Here is a 19609-nt window from a genome sequence, read left to right on the forward strand (position 1 = left end):
ATGATGGTGCAAAGACGCAGAAAGCAAAGATGCAGAAGATGCAGAAGATGCAGAAGGTAGGTCCAGAAACACTGACCAATCAGAGCAGACTGGGCTTTTTCAGGAGGGGCTCTTAAAGAGACAGGCGTTTAAAAAGACAGAGGGTGAATACAGGTACATTCAGACAGACAGGATGAGGAAAATAATGTGTTTCTAACATTAAAGCAAGTAAACATGTTATTATAGAAACCCAAAATACATCATAACATAACATCATATGGGACCTTTAAAGATACACAGTATGACAATAATAACATTACACAGTGATATAATAGTTATATCTAGAAAGTTCATTTAAGTATGGGGAGAAGACTTCCTCATTAAAAACACAAAGTTTGATACTGCTGTCTGTCCTTGCCTAAATAAATGCATCATCCCTCCCACATTCCTGAAACAATGGCTGCTCTCTGTACCAAAAACAGCGGTTCTTCAGCTCAAGGACGTGTGGTGAAGTAAAAAAAAAGGAAACCTTTTTGATGTGGTAACATATTGTGCCTGGAATGGGAAGGTTATCTGGAGCAGAGGGAGGGACGTCCCACATTCCTGAGAGCTGACCTCACGTTTGGAAACCATTTAACCTGCCTTAAAAACCAAAGAGGGGCTAAATCCAAAAACTGAGGGTGAGATGCATTATCTGCTGCCCCTTGTTTAATTTCCTCGGCCCACAATTTCACATTAAAAGTGTGTGAAGGATGAAAGGAGCTCAGCTTTGAGTAAAAGAATGCATAAACTCTTAATGAGAGCTCCTTCTTCCTGCGAAGAGTGGAGAAGATAAACATATTTAACATCCCCTGGAGTTACTGGGAGCTATGTGACGAAGAAACACTATTTATTTCTCACTTTTTTCCTCTTCCTCTCCCCTGAAAGATGTGTTATCACAGCTTCGATTACCAGAGATACTGTTCTGTTAGGGGAAATTCCTGCACAGAAAATGGTGGCACATTTGTGTCCAAATATGGTTGAATGCTGGCACTTGGCAAGAAGTTGAAACTGAGACGAGAGCGACAGATTTGAGGCTGTGTGTGTGTTCCGCGTTGACGTCCCAGAAGGAAAAAAAGCTCGTTTTCAGACGCCCACGCTACGATAACATGAGAAGAGACCCCTGAGTCTCAAAGCAGTCACACTTCAAACAGTGAAAAGCGTTGATAAGTTGCTGCTCGGTGCACCTGCTGTGCACAAACAGGCGTCTTGTTTTCAGCCACAAAGATGCCCTCGCACATATTTTCTGGCAGTCCAGGACGTCACATGCATATTCATCTTCTTCCTCTTACTTTACCTGCCAGTCAATTCATCACTCATGCATGTGCACACACACACACACACACACACACACACACACACACACACACACACACACAACAAAGGCTGCTAATGAGCAGGAATGCCCACAGATCAGTGAAACAGCACGACAGCTGTCGCAGCATGGGGTCCCTCTCACTGGTAGGCTGTTGTCCACAGCCAACGGTGCCCCCAATCAGACAATGGCACGCCTGGCTTTTCCCGCCATGGGTGTGTGATTACTGTACAGTGAGAGGGAAAGGGAAGGGGCAGAAAGGAGCTGTAGGGGGGAGTAAGAGGGGAAAGTGGGTGACGGGTGAGGAGCTCCCACAAGACGACAAACTTTGCTGTTAAAACCCAAACTATGTTTAAGACTATTGTAGGGTGATATCAAATACAGCGCACAAAGACGGTTCACTTTCTATCTCATGTTGCACATGTGTCGTTTTAAAGGCTACTTCCTGCTGCGGTTTCATCAGGACTGTTACCGACACACAACAACTATTCCTATTTAAAGGCATTAAGAGGTAGAAAAATGAGCCATCAGAACTGTCCCTCTGCATGAAATCATAGAAATCATCAAAGATTTAGACTGACATGGTGGAAAATGCGCTTTAGATTAACTGTGACCAGAAGAATTAAACCACTTTACTGCTCTGCTGTATAGTAAATAAAGGTGCTACCTTCCACACATATATATGTAAATATATTCTGGACATCCTACTGCACATGCCCAGTGCCTCACAGAGTCAGCAAAACACAATCATCATCCATAACATCCCAAACATCCAGAGATGTATACGTCACTCTTAATTCACATTCAACGTGGATGATGACATAATTGGAAGTGAAGCGGTTACAGGACTGCCCATCTGCTGCGGCGCTCGCTCCAAAGTCTGAGGAATGCACAACAGGAGACGTTGGCTCGGGGAGGAGGAATGTTCGCAATTATGGCTGGTCTTCGTGGACAGGGTGTGTGTGTTTGTGTGTGTGTGTGTGAGAGAGAGAGAGAGAGAGAGAGAGAGAGAGAGAGAGAGAGAGAGAGAGAGAGAGAGAGAGAGAGAGAGAGGAGAGAGAAAGAGAGAGAGTATGTAAAAGGGTTGAAAGACTGACGGACAAAGGAAGAGAAAAATGTGTCAGGAGGGACAAAGGCAGTGTAGTTCAAGATTGCATTACAAAATGATGGTTGTGTGTCTGTGTGTGTGTGTGTGTGTGTGTGTGTGTGTGTGTGTGTGTCTGTGTGTGTGTGTGTGTGTGTGTGTGTGTGTGTGTGTGTGTGTGTGTGTGTGTGCGTGTGTGTGCTCCCACATGCAAAAACCACTCCCCTACATTTTGTCTGCCTTCACTGTGCTGCTCGATGGATGCAGGGATTACATAAGATGAAGTCTGATTGGCTGCTTCTGATCATGACAACGCGACTGGTCTGCACAGATGCATCCCGGTGGATTATGGGTAATATTGGAAAGTTGCATTAAGGGCAGACTGCCTGCCTGCCTTCCTATCTGTCTGTCTGTCTGTCTGTCTGCACTTTGGATATTAACACAATAAACAAAGAGAAAAACAATGAGATTAATCTTTATTTGTGCAGCCGATTTCAAAAGGAAAGGGGGAAAGTCCATGTGATTGACGGTGACAGTGTTAGTGATGGAGCTGAGAGCAGATTATATCACATCAGAGGATGGATGTTATAAATCCATTTGAGTAGATTGGCTCGGTGGATTTTCATGGCCGTGTCCCCATACATCGTCAGATCGTTAAACCTGAACTCAAACTATATATGATTTTACTGTGTTGGTATTGGAGCTTTTATTGCAGCCCATTCTTTGGCGCTCATTTGTGGAAACAGTGTGCTTCGAGCCTCTGGTGAGCATTTCCCATGACAGGGGTCGACTAAGATCTGAGGAAAGAGTTGCTAGGATACGCACATATGGGCCTACACTGATGGACTGATTGTTCTTTATCGTATATATTGAAAACTTGAGATCCATCTTGCTGTGCTTAGTTTGAATTTCCCTTTCAAAGTGGATGGTATCTAGCTTCCACAGCTGTTTCATAGTCTGCTGTGTTTGTGACATACAGTATTATATTCAGGAGGGGTTTAGCTAGTGTGCTGTGGCTGTGGGGTTTAGCTAGTGTGCTGTGGCTGTGTGTGCTTGTGGCTGCGTTAACCACACAAAATTGACAGCAACAGGTCTTGGTGCCTTGGTGCCTCTTGTAACCTCCTGTAACCAAACAACGTCAGCCCCAAAGTTGTTTAACTGCCTTACTGGTCGTTGAAATTAAAGCACACAGATGAGATATTGAACCAATGAAATTAAATAAATACAATTGAAATGTCTTCTTTTTGGTAATCATATATATATATTTTTACCAGTATGCAAGATATATTAATAGGCAGTGGCGTGCGCAAGTAAAGGGCACATATAGCACACATTTTGGCTCCTAGAGGACACTTTAGCACATGTTTTGGCTCCTAGAGGGAACTTTAGCATTCGTTTTGGCTCCTAGAGGACCCTTAAGCACCTGTTTTGGTTCCTAGAGGACCCTTAAGCACCTGTTTTGGTTCCTAGAGGACACTTTAGCACATGTTTGGCTCCTAGAGGGAACTTTAGCACGCATTTTGACTCCTACAGAGCACTTTAGCACTCGTTTTGGCTCCTAAAGGGCACTTTAGCACATGTTTTGGCTCCTAGAGGACACTTTAGCACATGTTTTGGCGCCCATGAGGGCACTTTGACACACGTTTTGGCTTCTAGAGGGAACTTTAGCACTCGTTTTGGCTCCTAGATGATACTTTAGCACATGTTTTGGCTCCTAGAGGGAACTTTAGCACATGTTTTGGCCTATACTGGTTTCACCATTTCACTTTCAGCTTAAAACAGACCAAAAAGTTTCAACACACACTCTTGACATGCTTATTGTACGTCAAGGAATTTCAGACTTGTTGGGGCCAGAAAACCACAGATAACAACAAAAACATTTTCTCCTGGGTGACAATGGCAAGAGAGCGCATGTTTGTCTCCCCACCAGGACCGACACACACACACACAAACACACGGCCGGTGAAACACAAGCTGGCTGCGAGTCCAAACACTCCCCCAGGGTCTGAAGCAAATCGGTGGATCAGCAAGTTTGAGTCCCAGCCATTGATTGCTCGAGCCATCTGCTCATTTTTGGCCCCGGTGAACATTTCCATGACAACGCAGTGTTGATAAACGGAGGAGAGTCTTATTTAAGTCTGCAATCTGCTCATGCGGTGAAGTTAATTCTCTGCTGCTTCCTTTGTATGTTTATTAAAATAACTGCCGGTGGCCGCTGATACGCCCTGACAGCGCCGTAATCCCGGGTCAACATTTTGTTAACAGAGGGGGACGCGCTGTTATTGGGAACATAAGCCCATCGTTCTTTCAGGAATGAAAAATAACTTGTTTACATGGATCCTTTTGACTTTAGACAGGATACTGAGGGACTTTGAGGCATGAAACTCACCAGATTATGATCACGAGAAACATCCTACCTACTTTGCTTTGTAGCCTGCTGTGATTCTGTTCAAATGTAAACCAGATCACAGTATCGTTCAGGATTTACAGGAAGTTTACACGGCGCAGGCCCAGCACACAAAACACAACATCCCCGCCGCTGCTCCAGTTCCCATGCAAACAGGTTGCTCTCCTTTTGTCTGCAAAGAGATCCTCTTTCTTGTGACCTTTATTTCTTGCATTTCAACCACGAGTTTTCAATTCCTCCGGGCTTCGTCTACTCCCACTCGTGTATGGCTGCTTTATTTACAGATCAGAACCTTTAGTTACTGGCTAATTACATTTTAAAGTCTATTTGTAGTTAAGTGTATAGCTGCTTTATTTACGGATCAGAACCTTCAGTTACTGGCTAATTAAATTTCAAAGTCTATTTCTAGTTTAGAGGTTTTGATACTAAACTACAGCCAAGACAACATAAGTATATTTCCTTTAACACAGTTTTAACTCCAATAATTTTAACCCTGCTGAAGCAAAATTTGCTGCAAAGTCACAGTAGCTTCTCTCTGAGTCGGACACTTTTTCCTCTCACTTCGTCCTTCCTGGGACATCTGCCTGCCAACTCAGCATACATGTCAGCGTGGTGACAGCATCAGATAAATGCTTAAAATGTAGATAAGTCGTGTCAACTCTGACGACAGCAGGAGAGTAGGAGTGGAGTGCGTAGCCTCAGGGTAGCTCAAATACCGCCTGTCTGCAACCGCAACTGTCTGTCTGTCATGAGTTGTATTAGATCCAGCCTGAGGACTCACACAGACACACATCACAGGTTTGACAGGACCTGCACATCTAACTACATGTGCTGTCATGCAACACTTATTGTTTCTGTGTGTTTTCTTTCACAGTCAGCGCTGGGGAAGTCGCTGCCAATTAAGACATGCCCACTGTTGATTAGGTTCAGTGAGCAGACGTCGCTCAGCACAGCCAAATAAAAACAGTCAGTGTGTTTACATGCACATCAGTAACCCGAAAATGGCCCTACCCTGGTTAAGGGAATGATCGGATTATTGAAGTTCCCCTCGTGTACATGAGCGGGGGTTGATGATGGAGTAACTCTTCCTCTGGTACAATAGGTGGCTCTCAACATACAGCTTTTTTTTCTAGTTCACCGTTGTCAAAATCACAAACGGCCGACTTTTGGACAGAATAACGACGAAAACAGGTCTTATTGGTATTATTGATGTTACTTGCCGTTGCAAAGTCTTCCCTTGGTTTAAAGGTAACGCTCTATTGTTGTTTTTTTCATATTGCTTTCGCCACCGTTGCTTCCTGATTTATTCTGTTTCCTGGTCAAAGAGAGGGGAGTGGGGAGCATGTGCAGACGAGAAACCGATAATAACCCGAAAACGCTGTTTGCATGCGAGAATAATTGGGGAACTGAAGGAGTTCTCTATGTCTGTTAACCCGGGTATGAGAACCCCGATTTTACCCGGGGTACGGTGTTTACATGGTGTTTAAGAAACCTGGGTATGCCCTTAACCCGAATATAATCGGGTTTGTAAACTGCATGTTAACACACCGAGTAAGGCGATGTCTTTCCGTCCTTCGAATTTCTCGACAACCGGTAAGGCTTTTGTAAATAGCTAGGTGTTAGACGCAGTTATGTCATGACAGGTGTATTGCACAGGACCCAACGAACCACGGTGTCGTGACCGAAGTCGTTTGGCCAAGCGGTTCTGGAGAACGCTGCAGGCAGCAACACCGGAGGCCGAGCGATGGTCCCGTTCCGAGCAGGCATGCTTTGAACGGGCACTGCACTGGTTATTAAAACACAATAAATTCTGCACTGCAGTGGGACTGAATCTTTAGCTTGAAGGCCAGGTTTATCCACCAATAAGTCAATCTGCATGAAAATATCAAACATTATGCTCCTAAGCCAACAGTTTGCCATAAAAGCACACTCAGCTCTTTCTGCTGTCTGGAACATATATCAGCATGTCCATTCTATTGAAAGTAATAAGAAAAAAAACTAAGCCGTCGCCGTGCAGAGAGCTTTACCACATGCAGCCTTAGTGTAGCTAGAAGCACCAGTTGTCCTATTTATCGGCACCGAGCCAGGCCTTGCAATCCCACTAAACCTTTTCAGCCCTGTGGCAACCAGACGCTGTTGCTGCTGCCGAGCCCTGATATGACATAGATGTGCAAAAGACACAGTCCATTTAGCAGCACTGTTCCTGTCACTGTGCAAATTGATTAGCTTCTAATGGCTTCATGTTGTCCACAGACTGATCCGTCTGCTGGATGCAGGAATGTGAGAGGCGGCCAGTGGCTAACATTAGCCTTTTGTGTCCATATCAGATGCTCCAGAGCTGATAGAGACTGCACTGTGGGGAAACTTGAGGTCTGACTTAACCACGATCGGATCTCATCTCATCTCATTGGTGGAATGTAAATGTTTGAATGGTTAAAATGGTTCATTCTGCTGCTTAAAGACCCTGTTTTTTTTTTTACCTTTTAAGTCTCCACTTTAGCTCGAGGCTCTGGTGTTTGTCTCCACTTCCCGCCACAGTATCAACACACTTACCGAGCTGTTTATGTTCCTCTAGCGAGACGCACGTGACTTCAAAAGCTGCGTATACCCTCTGGATTCACTAAGGCTATTATTTTCCATCCTAAGTTACACTAATAAAACTCTTTGTTTGAAGTCTTGTAGCTTTAACAACTTAACTAAACATTGAAAAGTAATCGCATCATGATGTAACAACCCTAGTTTTGTCTTCAGGCTGCAAGAGTTCAGGTAAAGCAAGTTAGCAGGATTTGTTTTCCTGCACCGGACTACACACATGTAACAATATACAGATGAATATAAGGCCCCTAGACATTATCTGACACGCAACTGTCCCAATCATTTGGACTGGACAGCGATCGGACTTTATCCTGCTAGCTCTGTGATGTCTGATGGAGCCCATGTGTTTTGATAGAGCAGCTCAGAATTCACAGCGAGCGAATGGGCGCGTTGATGACGTTTCTATCATGCACCTGGCGTGAAACTGGAAGAAAACAAACATCCAAGGGTCAGGAAGAAAGGGGGATTTACCCGAAGACACCAGGGAAAATGTTTAACTGGAGAAACGACAAGATTCTGTCGGCCGACGCAGAAACAAGGGATATTTTGCCGCAAAATCATGTAATTTCAATGATCCCAGCTTGGTAGCCAGTTGCCAGTTAAGCTTCCTTACTGTAGTTCACTACCTTACGGCACCAAATGATCGGGTTTTTTTTCAGTGTTGTTTCAAATGACAAAAGGACGACAGAACCCAAGAAAGTAAGAAACACTACAGCCGTTAAGATGACGCATATCACTCCTCGAATACAACTCTGTAGCTGTGTGAGTTTCCCAGCTCCTCGGGGTTCGGGCGCTCTCGTGTTTGGGAAGATTTGTTATGGAAAGAGAGAGAGATCGAGGGTGGGCCTGTTTCTTGGAAGCAACCCCACTCTGACCTCCGTTGAGAAGCCGGGGGGAGGGTGGATGAAGAAGGAGAGGAGGATTCTTTTGGATTGTGGCAGCCCTCTCTCTCCGCGCCTCCTCCCCATCCCTCTTTCTCTCTGTTTCTCCGGTTAATCCTCTGCTGTTTTGTCTCCAGTTTCTCATCAGAGCCCAGGGTCAGGCAATGTTCATGACAAACCACAGCGTGGAGAAATGCTCCCTCTTAATCGAATCAAAACAAGGGGGAGATTGAGGTGGGATTCACTCATGTTGGCTCTCGCTGGTCAATATTCTGGCTGCAGGGGTTTCATTTCACACACCCTCATACTCACAACTTTAGGCTTCGTTCAGCTGCTTTTACTTGAGTAAAATGATTATTAAAGAAACAGGAGCAGTTTTGTTTTTGAATCCCTTAAAGAGGCCTTTATCGGAAGTATCATCCGACCATCATCTCTCTTCATAGATTTGGTTTGGGCACAAGTTCAAGTTCACAGTTGACGTTCCCTCCTCTCCCTCATCAGTTATCCTGCCTACATCAGTGTGGTCCGAACTACATCGCACCGCTGATCTATTGTGTAACAGATGGCATGAAACCTCGGTTTTCTCCCGTGCCAAGCTAAACATTTACACTCTCGTGAGAATAATGTCAGAAGATGAGGCCTGTATCTGGGTTTTTTTTCTGTGTGCCAGTTTTTATTGAAGGCACAGCACCTGTATCGACACAAATCGGCTGTTTCTGGAGAGACGAGAGGAGCGTGCTGTTACGGTGTTGCATCATTTCACACATTTCACTGATATTTCAGCCAGAGGCTTCGACACGTCTTGTGGTAAAAGATGGTTATCTCTGGGATTTTAGGGGCTTTTTTTTTGGATCAAGTGGTTTTGGTTTTGGTTAGGTGGTGCTCTATTTAGAGAAGTGAAGAGTCCAAATATGAAAACATGCTTTAAGGGGATCTCTTTGGTGTGAGAACACAACTGCTTATTCTCTACCTTAAAAACCATGCCTTTGCAGGGATGATATAGAGTTCATGTGTCATGTTTCAGCCCCAAAACAAAGGTGATAAAGACATGACTGTGGGTCTTGCTGCTGGCAAGAGATTACGATCATTTCAAAATAAAATTTGTCACAATTGTGCCACGCTGAGACAATCCAGACAACAACAATGCCAAAGTGTGCCCGCCGAAGCTCTCCAATAAAGCCGTTACTGCGCACTCACAACATGAGCAATGACGCCATTGTTGTTGTTGTGCCCGTCTTGGCGGCGCGCCTACGCTGGGGTGCAATGAGTTTTTTAGGGGCCAAAATGGGGCACGGGGAACAATAGGGGCGTGGGTGACGTTTTTGGAGCTTGGCCCACGGTTCCAGTTGCCAGAACGGGTCATGTGCCAGATCGGCAGACAAAGAGGGTGAGTCGGTGTTCATCTGGGCAGGAGTCCAGTCAAACTTGGATTGGGACGGTGAAGGTGGGGGGCGAGAGAATGTAGGCACACGTCTGACTAAAGTCTTTATGTAGGGAGGGGGCCTCAACGGACAAAAAGACACAGGGACCGGCTGTTTCCCCCTGGACGCAGGCATCTGGGAATCTATTCACCCAGCAACGGCTCAAACCATTAAACTGAGCGTTTTAGGGGAATTACAGCAGCTTGCTAGAAGTCCTATTTGCTGATTTACAGTACAGGCATGACCATATATTCTTCTCATTACTGCTCTCCCATTGGTTCTTCTTCCCCAGTCGTGTGTAACCTCTTCACATTTTGTCCCTTTGGCCTGTTTTCATGGGAACTCGCGGCTGCTCTAAACAAAACGCTCTGCTCACAAACCTCCATAATTCATTAATCTAGACCGCAGCACGACACGGTTTCACCTTTGATACTCAGATGGAGGAAACTTGGCAGAAAGGAGCGCAGCTGAGCCAAAGACTTGCACCCAAAAAACAGGAAGAGCAATCAGCTCTTTGACTTCCCTTTGCACTGACAACAGAAAATCGACTCACGTCTTATTTTGGTGGACAGAACCTGCAGAGGCCTCGAGGGCTTTGTTAAACTAAACTCTTCCAAACTTAGAAACAGAAGCGTTTATGATTCCTTCTTATATTGCAAAGATTAAGACATACCCACGTTAATGTGCTAGCTCCCTTACACACAAACACTATTTTAATCTCCACTAATGAAAAGCCCGGGTAACAGTCACTCACTGTACTTTTATAACTGAGATTACAATGTACACTGTAAGTTAATCAGGTCGTTATCTTTATTGATTGGGTGTTGACCTCAATTACTCACACTATCAGTGAGTCACAGTCTGGGAAGTTTGTTTGCTTCTCAGTCCCCGGTGTCGCAGATGACAGTTACGCCTGCACATTTTGCATACAAAGTGAACGGAAAGCGTATTGTTTCCCGTTTTACGCACAGTGTTCATCCCTGATGGGGGAGCATAAACCCTATCTGGCAACACTTTGCATGAAATACATTTATTCTGTATCAGTGACTATGAAACAGCAACAGGCTGCACATCATTTCAGTCACGTATCCATGGCGAGGTTGCACGTCTGTTGCCATGGACACTGACTTGAACCACACATGATGCAACAGTCACTGCTGGTATAAAGTGACTGAAAACTTCTTACTTAATCGGTATGCTCTGTTCTTAAAGATTATACACCCTATGAGATTATAAATAGTTTTTTATGGTACAAACTAATGTCTACTGAAACTTTGCCACCAAAAGCAGCGACCACAGTAATCACTGATACAGTGTGAGAGGAAGTAAAGTGCAGCCAGACTTCCCTTTTTGGACAGAGCAAACAAACAAAAGGCCTTATTCATTTTAGTAAAAAAAGAAAAAACAGCACTGAAAAAGGCATGCTGGGACATTCAGGAGGTGGAGGAAGCAGAGCAGATTTTGGCTGAGATAGAGGCTCATTCCTCCACGTGGGGCAAAAACCCCGAAAGGATCCTGAAGTGGACGAAGACAAGAGAAAGATGTATTTGTCATGTTGTCATGTTGTCAACTCACGATCTTTGGAAGCATCCAACTGGATAAAGACCACAATTGACAAATATCTATCCAGACTAGGTGCAGGTTTGGTTGCTGAAACATAAGAAATCAAATCCAGGTCAATTTCGCAAACGGCCTGCATGATAACAAATATCACAGTCGGTTGATCCCTGGTGGGAAATTGGATTCCCTCGCCGCCAACCACAGCAGGGTCAAAGTCCAGGGCTCTGTGATCCACGGAGATTTAGAGAGATTCAACAACTTTCGTGAGGCAAACAGGGCTTGAAAGCATGGATGATCTCCGTAGTCACGACACCACAAGCCTTCTCCAAACCATCACTGTTTTTCCCACTGTGATCGAACCTGCAGCTTCCTCAGAAAGGCCTGTAAGGAAGTGATGTTTCAAAAAGACATTCGATAATATCTTAGTTCATTTTGGGTCATATACGAACGTCCTTTTTCTCAGGGCTAACATTTGTGTTTGGCAGAAATGAACATTCTCAGTAAGAGTATTCACTTCCTTAAGGCAAAACAACATGTGGTCCAGGATTCCTGGGATGTCTGGAGAGACTGGTAAATGAATGTTTTGTGTCTGGGTCCATGTCCTTGACTGTGCCGGCCTTGAGCTCGACAAAAAATAGACCAGGAATTTCAGCTCGGCTATTGTTTGACCAGAGAAACCGGATTAATTTAAAAGAAACCTCAAGGTTTTTAGGGTTTGCTTCTAAAAACAAACCTTCGTGAACATCCGACCTGCAGACATGTACCTGAGGGGGGAAATTAGCTTAAAAGGATCAATGACATCATTATATTTCTATGCACACACCCCCAGCATCCTGTTCTCCGGTGTAAAAGCTTCAATAAATCTCAGAATGAGGCAAAACTTTCCGCTAACACGGGGAAAATCAGCTCTCCAGGTATTAAAATCTCTTTGCATTTATGAGCGAGTGTGTCTGGGTCTGTGGGAATGAATGCAGGTGCGTGTGTGTGTGTGTGTGTGTGTGGGATACGCCACATTTCAGTCCATCTTTAAACCCAAACACCTGTAACCATGACTTTCTTCACTCAATGAAGACTCATGTCTGTGCTCAAACAGAGGTTTACCCTGACCCAGGAGAAAATCTACATCAAACTACCAAGTTTAACAGAAATGGCAAAACTTTGGGGCGGAAATACACTCATTTGTGTTTTTGCTGAGAGTCAAACTAGAAGACTGACGCCACAATAGCTACAGCTAAAACATGGTTAGCTTAGCCTAGCATAAAAAAATGCTAGATCACTCTCACTATAACAACAGAACTCCAAACAGTGTGTTAAATAGTTACGTTTATAGGTGCTGGACAGAACCAGGCTAGCTGCTCCCCTTGTATACAGTGTTTATGCTAAGCTAAACTAGGTAGCTTCATATTTATTGTACCTGACAGTAATGTCAACCTTCTCAAAGGTGAATCAGCATATTATCACAATCTATTCCTTTAAGAAACCTTTTTTTGTCTATTTAATATGAAGTAGACAAAAGATTAGTATAAAGCTACAGCTAAGATATGGTTAGCTTAGCGTTGCACAAAGCGTTGCGTAAACAGGAAACAGCTGGTGTGGTTCTTGTAATTTTTACACTTAACAAAATGGATCAAATATTATATATTTAAAATAACATCTCACACTGTGTTGTATCACATATTAGAAAAAACGCTGTTGTTTCATGGGTTAAACTCATCACTAGAATAATTAATGGGATGAGTTTAACCATCATTGGCAATGCTGACAACTACAGGGACTGATGCTTTGGCAGGAGTCCAGCTTCCTTGTTGTTTTACCTTGCACTGTAAGTGTGCTGCTTCGCTGCTGTTGATACAGCTTCGGACCGACCTCGGCCCACTGTGACTCACTGCTATGCCAGCAGGCGTTATCGCCACTGCACTGACCTTGCCAACGGGAAATAGAAAATAAGCACCCTCTCTAACAACTATGACAAGCGAGGTTAAGTGGATTATTATGGGTGTGGTGTTGACAGAGGTGTGTGAGATTCCTCCGTGAACACCATATTTAACACAACTCTACAAATCACACAGCGTGAGTGATGATGGTGATTGTATCCTGCGTGTCAGACCCCGGCCCCGGCGAGGTGTTGCACAATGAAGCCTTTGAGCTACACTGTGTGAGCAACTTTAGCAAGTCTCATGTTACCATATGATGTAACACCATGAGGCGGCTTTATCGATGCCCCGAAGAGAAAATGAGATGAGGAGCAGCAGGCCGGGCGGTCTTGAATGCTAGCTCGAGCAGCATGAGCATAGCATTAACCTGAGGGCCTGAAAACAAACATAATGAGCTGATAGATGGCACAAAGCATGCACGCTGCAGGCCATGCTGAATAAGGAACAGTGAGTTAATGTCACCATGATGATACAGACACAAACCTCCTCTGAGAGACAACATCCATTCCATTTCAAGACTCATCTATCTTCTAACATCAGATTAATCAATACATGACATGGCATGTAGGCATTGTTCTGTACAACTGATCTCTAATCAGCAACCAGGAGCAACTTCTCAATAGTCCAAGTCAATTCAAACAAGTCCAACACAAGACCGAGACAAGTCCAAGGCTTCAAAAAAAAGAGAGGACTCAAAGTACTACAGCCCTACCTGCACACACAGAGGAGAAATATCAAGACATGCACGTGTTAGGGGAATTGATTACACTAAAAATCCCCCATAGGTGTGAATGGTTGTCTGTCTCTGTTCATCTCTATGTGTCCTGTGATAGACTGGCGTCCTGTCCAGGGTGTACCCCGCCTCACGCCCGATGTCAGCTGGGATCGGCTCCAGCCCCCCCGCGACCCCGACCCCGGGATAAGCGGTTGAAGATGAATGAATGATTATAGAGAAGAACATTATAATAAATCAGTTTGATTCACAGATAGTCCAACGCGAGGGCCGTATAGGTCTGAGTTTAAGTTGAAATGTATCCGCCTTGTATCTGTGATCACATCCTTTCAGCCATCGATGAGAGTGTGACTGTGGAAGGTTTGTGTCCTGACCTTTGCGTTCACGCTGATGAATCCAACTCAAATGAGAAAATGACATGATTAAGCTTGTTATTAGCAAGGGGGCCGTGATTAAGCAGCTCTCTACAGGGACTGCCAGGGTAATTAACTCATGATCAACATCGTTCCAGCGAGCAGCTCGGCCTTGAAGAGTCTCAGGGCGCCACAAACTCTTCTCAGGTTTAACTTTCATTTAGCAGAAATAGCTTAACTTTGGTGAGTTTCTCTTTTAACTCACAAAGATTCTCAAATGTTTTCTGGTTAGCCCAAAGCACAGCGTGTACCAATCTCTTATTTTGAGAGATGTGAAAAGGGGAAGTTTGCATTTTTAGTGATGCTGCGCAGCAAAGCAGAGGTAAAAATAAGGCTTTGACATTTGGGAAATGGGTCTTTTTGGACGGGGTTCATAGATTATTTTTATGTATTCTTTTTATAAAATGTAAAAACAACCACATGCACATATTTCTAAATGCACTTCCAGTTTCTGAAAATACAACTACAAGATAGAAAGCCTCACATTTGGGGTTTCTGCTACAACAGCATTAACTCTATACGTAGGCTTTTTCTCTGCAGCATCTGTAAAAGAGAAACCAAAAGTAGCAGGTGTCTGCAGCAGCGATATCGTCTCCTGTGAGGAGGAAGAGGAGATGCAGAGTGTGCCTGCGGCGAGGGAGGGGGCGTCTCGTCTGCAGTGGGGCAGCCACCCCCTCTCTGCTCAGAGGAAATGTCAAAGCTGTCGCTCTGCATAAACCCTCAGGAGAGCAGCCACTGAGTGCTTCTCCGTGTCTACACTCCATGGATGCACCGAGGTGACTCACGCACGCATTAAGGCGAGTCGCACGTGCATCGGTTCATAGGATCCTGTGCGATCTTGCATGCACAGCTGTGAGCTGCAGAAAATCCACTCACTTTGGTTCACACTCTCAGTCGTCACCTCAGAGTGGATGTATCCAGGCCCACCTCATCAAGTCCCAATGAGTCGATCTGACACACTGATGTGTCTGTGCTGCTGTGTTTGCTGTCCATGCATCGATTCTGTGCAATGCTCCTTTGACTAATGCATTTACAAGCAATATGGAGCGTCATTTAGACAGCATTGATCTGGGCCCATCTGGGGCCAGACTAATAGAGCATGTCTGTGATAATCAACCCAAACTATAGACAGGCAGCCCAGCATGCTGCGATAATGTAGGGCCACGCCCCCTTTCTGCCCCACTGATTCTTAACAAGCAGCTGTACTTTAATGCATCGGTTTCATGCTGTAATTATCCACCACACAGCTGTTTAACAGACTTTCAACAATCCACAGGATCTCATGTACATATCATTCATGCAACCAGAGAGCTAGCACTGACATTGTGGATGCTTTTGTGCTGTTCCTGTGCTTCCTACAGCTACTGTAAGTGTCGGCTAATGGGCTTGTTTTGCTCTCCTTTTTCTTTTTGTGTGTCTTTGTTGCAGAAAAAAATGCCATGATAAGTTAGTTCCTGCTTCCCTGCTCACTCCGGAGTCCGGATGCATAACAGCACTTATCTGTAAACACATTGCACAAAGAGGACATGACTGGGGAAACATTTTGAGGCCGCGTCTAACATATTATCTTAAAAATCAATATTTAATAACCAAAGGCAGGGCTGTGCGACGTGTTGGCGATACATGACTAGCACCAAAGAAAAGAAAAGTCATGTTGTTGACTTGTACGTATGAATACATAGAGCTATTTTGTTATGAGCATGCTCAGAGTGAAAACCCCCCTCAAAACGGTTCCTTTGTTTAGTTTAAGGCTTAGTTTCATCCATAAGGTGAAGTGGGAGTCCCTGGGCTCTTTCGTAGCTGTATTGAATTACACTCTGAAGTCACATCCTATGAGCTAACATACACATGGCCTGACCCTTAATAACGTGGCTGCTCATACCTCATAAGCTTGTCACTGCCATGTGTTGTGCGTTTGTTCTCGATGACCTCTAACACGACAGCAGAGAGGGAACAAATGTTGCATATTTGCATGGTACAGCTAACTCTGTTTCTTTAACCTCATTCTGCTGATGGCTGCGATAGCCAGCGCTCGACAATTGCACCGCAGAAAATCTAGAGAGAAGAGGTTTAGACAGGAAACCACAATAATAACACAAACACGCTCCTTCAAACATGCTTTTCCTGTTCGCTGCAGACACTGTGCAGCCAAACACACAGTGGACATTAAAGCTAATGGCCAGGTGTGAACATGTGACACATTCCCCTTCACTCGCTATGCCAAATGTAGCTCCTGGGTGGGTAGTTGCCATGGAAATCGACAGCAGACCCGGTGTTTGTCTCTGCCAGAGACTGATAATAGTCAAAGATAATTGACTCTGTCTGTCGGCTCTGAGGAAAAGCAACCTGCAGATAATATACAACACAGATAATAGAAGAACAATCAAATGTGTCTGAGTGAGTTAATCTGCTGCTGGTGCCACAAAGATAGACTCTGACTTTGAATTAGATCTAACTGAGCTAACACTAAAACCCAGACTAGCCATTGTTTAGCCGGTATAATGTTAGTTTGGAATGTTAGCACGCTAACAAATGATAATTAACAGAAGAAAGTGTAGTTTATATTTGGTCAAATTATTGGAAACATTGAAAATCTGACCTATACATTTTAAAGCTCTCATATTTTGATAATTTTCATGGTCATACTTGTATTTTGTGTTTCTACTAGAACACGTTTACATGCTTTAAAGTTGAAAAAAACACATTATTTTTCTCTGTGTGTCTCTGTATTTTTCTTTGTGTTCACCCTCTGTCTGAAACGCTCTGTTTTAGCGCCTGTCTCTTTAAGACCCCCTCCTGGAAAAGCCCAGTCTGCTCTGATTGGTCAATATCTCTGGTCCTTCCACATCTGCACTCTCAGCATCTCTACACCGTCACTGCAGTCGGGGAACGACTGTAATGGCACTGTAGCAGCACTTTCTACCTTTATATAGTATAGTTGTGACATCACACCTGTACAGAAGTCCTGACGGCTCGTTTAAAGAATACAGGCTGTGTGTGTTTCTCTGTGGACTGAGAGTTTTGATACTTTCACAGTATTTACACAGCACCCTCAACCTGCTTTACAATCAAAAGACATGTAAATCCATTTTTTTACATTATGGGTCCTTTAACTAAAAACCACAAATGACATGCTAGCATCAGACCAAAGACTGATGCTAGCATGGCTATAAATAACGTTTGTGGCCACAGTTTGCTTCTGGAGCTTCAAACTGTGGCACGTGCGCATTCAGGAACCATTAATCAACCGATCCCTTGGTTATTCAAACAGGAGGCTGCAGGAGACAGATGGTCAAATATGTCTAATTACAGAATGTGCTGCAATCATAATCTCTTAGCTATTCGACACATGCCAACAGTGCAGCTTTAATGACGAATGCTTTCCAGGGAGAAACGGCCCCCATGAGGATAACGAGCATCCCACCGCCCAACGCCAGAAAGTGACTCAGCAGCAGCTGTTGCCATGGGATACCAGGCATTGGACGGTGACTCCACCCCATCTGCTGTTCCACCTTAAATCCTCTGTCAGATTCACTGGCAGCTGTGATACAGGCCCGTGTGGAGCCATGCAGCATGGAGAGAGATGTTAATCCCATCTGAGGGAGGACCGGCGAGGCTTTGGCCTAGGCTCTCTCCCTGCAGTAGCCCACTGACCTCCGCGCCTACCCTTCCTCCTCCACGCAGATTAATGCCTTATTAAGAGCAACTGACTTAACACCAATCCACTTACACTAACATGCACAAGTTGTGGACTATCACTTGGCCTATCAATCAACCTCACTGTCGGCCTGGGAAGAAATAGCTGAGTAAACTCGATAACACACCTACAAGATGAATACTGCAATGAAGATGCATCTGGCATGCTTAAAAAATGTCGACTCATGCCCCACGTGATCACACTCCGAGCTAATAGCTTTAGCATTCAAACTGCTACATCCATGCTGACTAAACCTGAGAGGGGCTCTCCTCCCTCAAAGCCACCATGGTATTGAATAAAAACGGCATTACATACTGTATAGGTATAAATGAATACAGTTTACAGGAAATGTCAGCAAAGTCATGGTAATGACATTAAGGCTGTGTAGGCGGTGGCTAATTTAGGATGAAGGGTTATGTAAATCTCCTGCCGAGGCTGTACTCTGGGTCAGGGCACGCTGTCCCATAAGCCACTGCTCACCAATGCACCACACCACATGATACATGCATGAGCGATGTTACTGATACACCTTTGTTCCTCTTTGCTTCATGTTTGTTACCATGAAAGAAAAACCCGCTTTAAGAGCATAAAGGTAGAAGGTCTACTTCTTGTTTGCAGGACCAGCTTCTCTGCATTGATCACGGGCTTTAAAGCGCGCCGACACTGATCACAACCTCGAGAAAACACGAGGGATAGGCAACTCATCTCCTGCGCCTGTAAATCCCTGCAGGGCTTGAAACATTTAAGCCTTTTAATAGTGCACAGCCTCATCCCTTAAGTAACGCTCAAGACTGTTGTGCATCTAAAGAGAGGAACATGTGAGCAGTCGAACTGCGAGTTACAATATTACCAATGTCCAACTGTGGTGGGAGGATTGTGTGTTCCAATGTGCAGCGATGTGAGTGAGCGTGTGGAAAGGCCAGAAACAACACAATTCTTTAGTAACAAATTCTTTTTTATTACAACATTTCACGGTTTTCCATCTCTGTAATGGTTTGTGGCTGAGTAACACGACTACTGGAACGCCTTTACAGTCGAGAGCAAACAAATGGACTCAATCGCCGGTAGATTTCGCTTCCTTTTCCTCATTTCGAGACGATTCAGAGACAGCTTTCAACATCAAAGCTATCCCGAATCCCTCTGACAAAAGGGCGTTAAAATGGAACCGGAAATCAGGTCCGTTTGAGCCTCTTCCAGATCTAGATGGACTCCGTTACACCGTCATCCTCGTGAACATACAAAAGAAAAAAAAAACATATCGTGACAGACAACAGTATCAATTTTTGGGGCATTTACATTTTGGCCAGCGTACAAACAAAGTTGTGCATTTCCGAAAATTAGAAGACGAAGAAACAATAAAACAAAAAAGAAAGCTTGACGCCTCGGCTTGGGGCGCAGAAGCAGCCACACAGGAAGTTGGGTGTTCGGTGTGTGTGTGTGTGTGAGACGGTGATGAGCTTCCTGGGACGCAGGCCACGCCCCGTCCTTTAGGCCTCTTCTGCTGCTTGTCGAGGAGGCTTTGAAGAAGACACTTCCTCCTCTTCCTCACAC

This window comes from Echiichthys vipera (genome assembly GCF_963691815.1).
Source record: "Echiichthys vipera genome assembly, chromosome: 23".
In the NCBI taxonomy this organism is placed as follows: Eukaryota; Metazoa; Chordata; class Actinopteri; order Perciformes; family Trachinidae; genus Echiichthys; species Echiichthys vipera.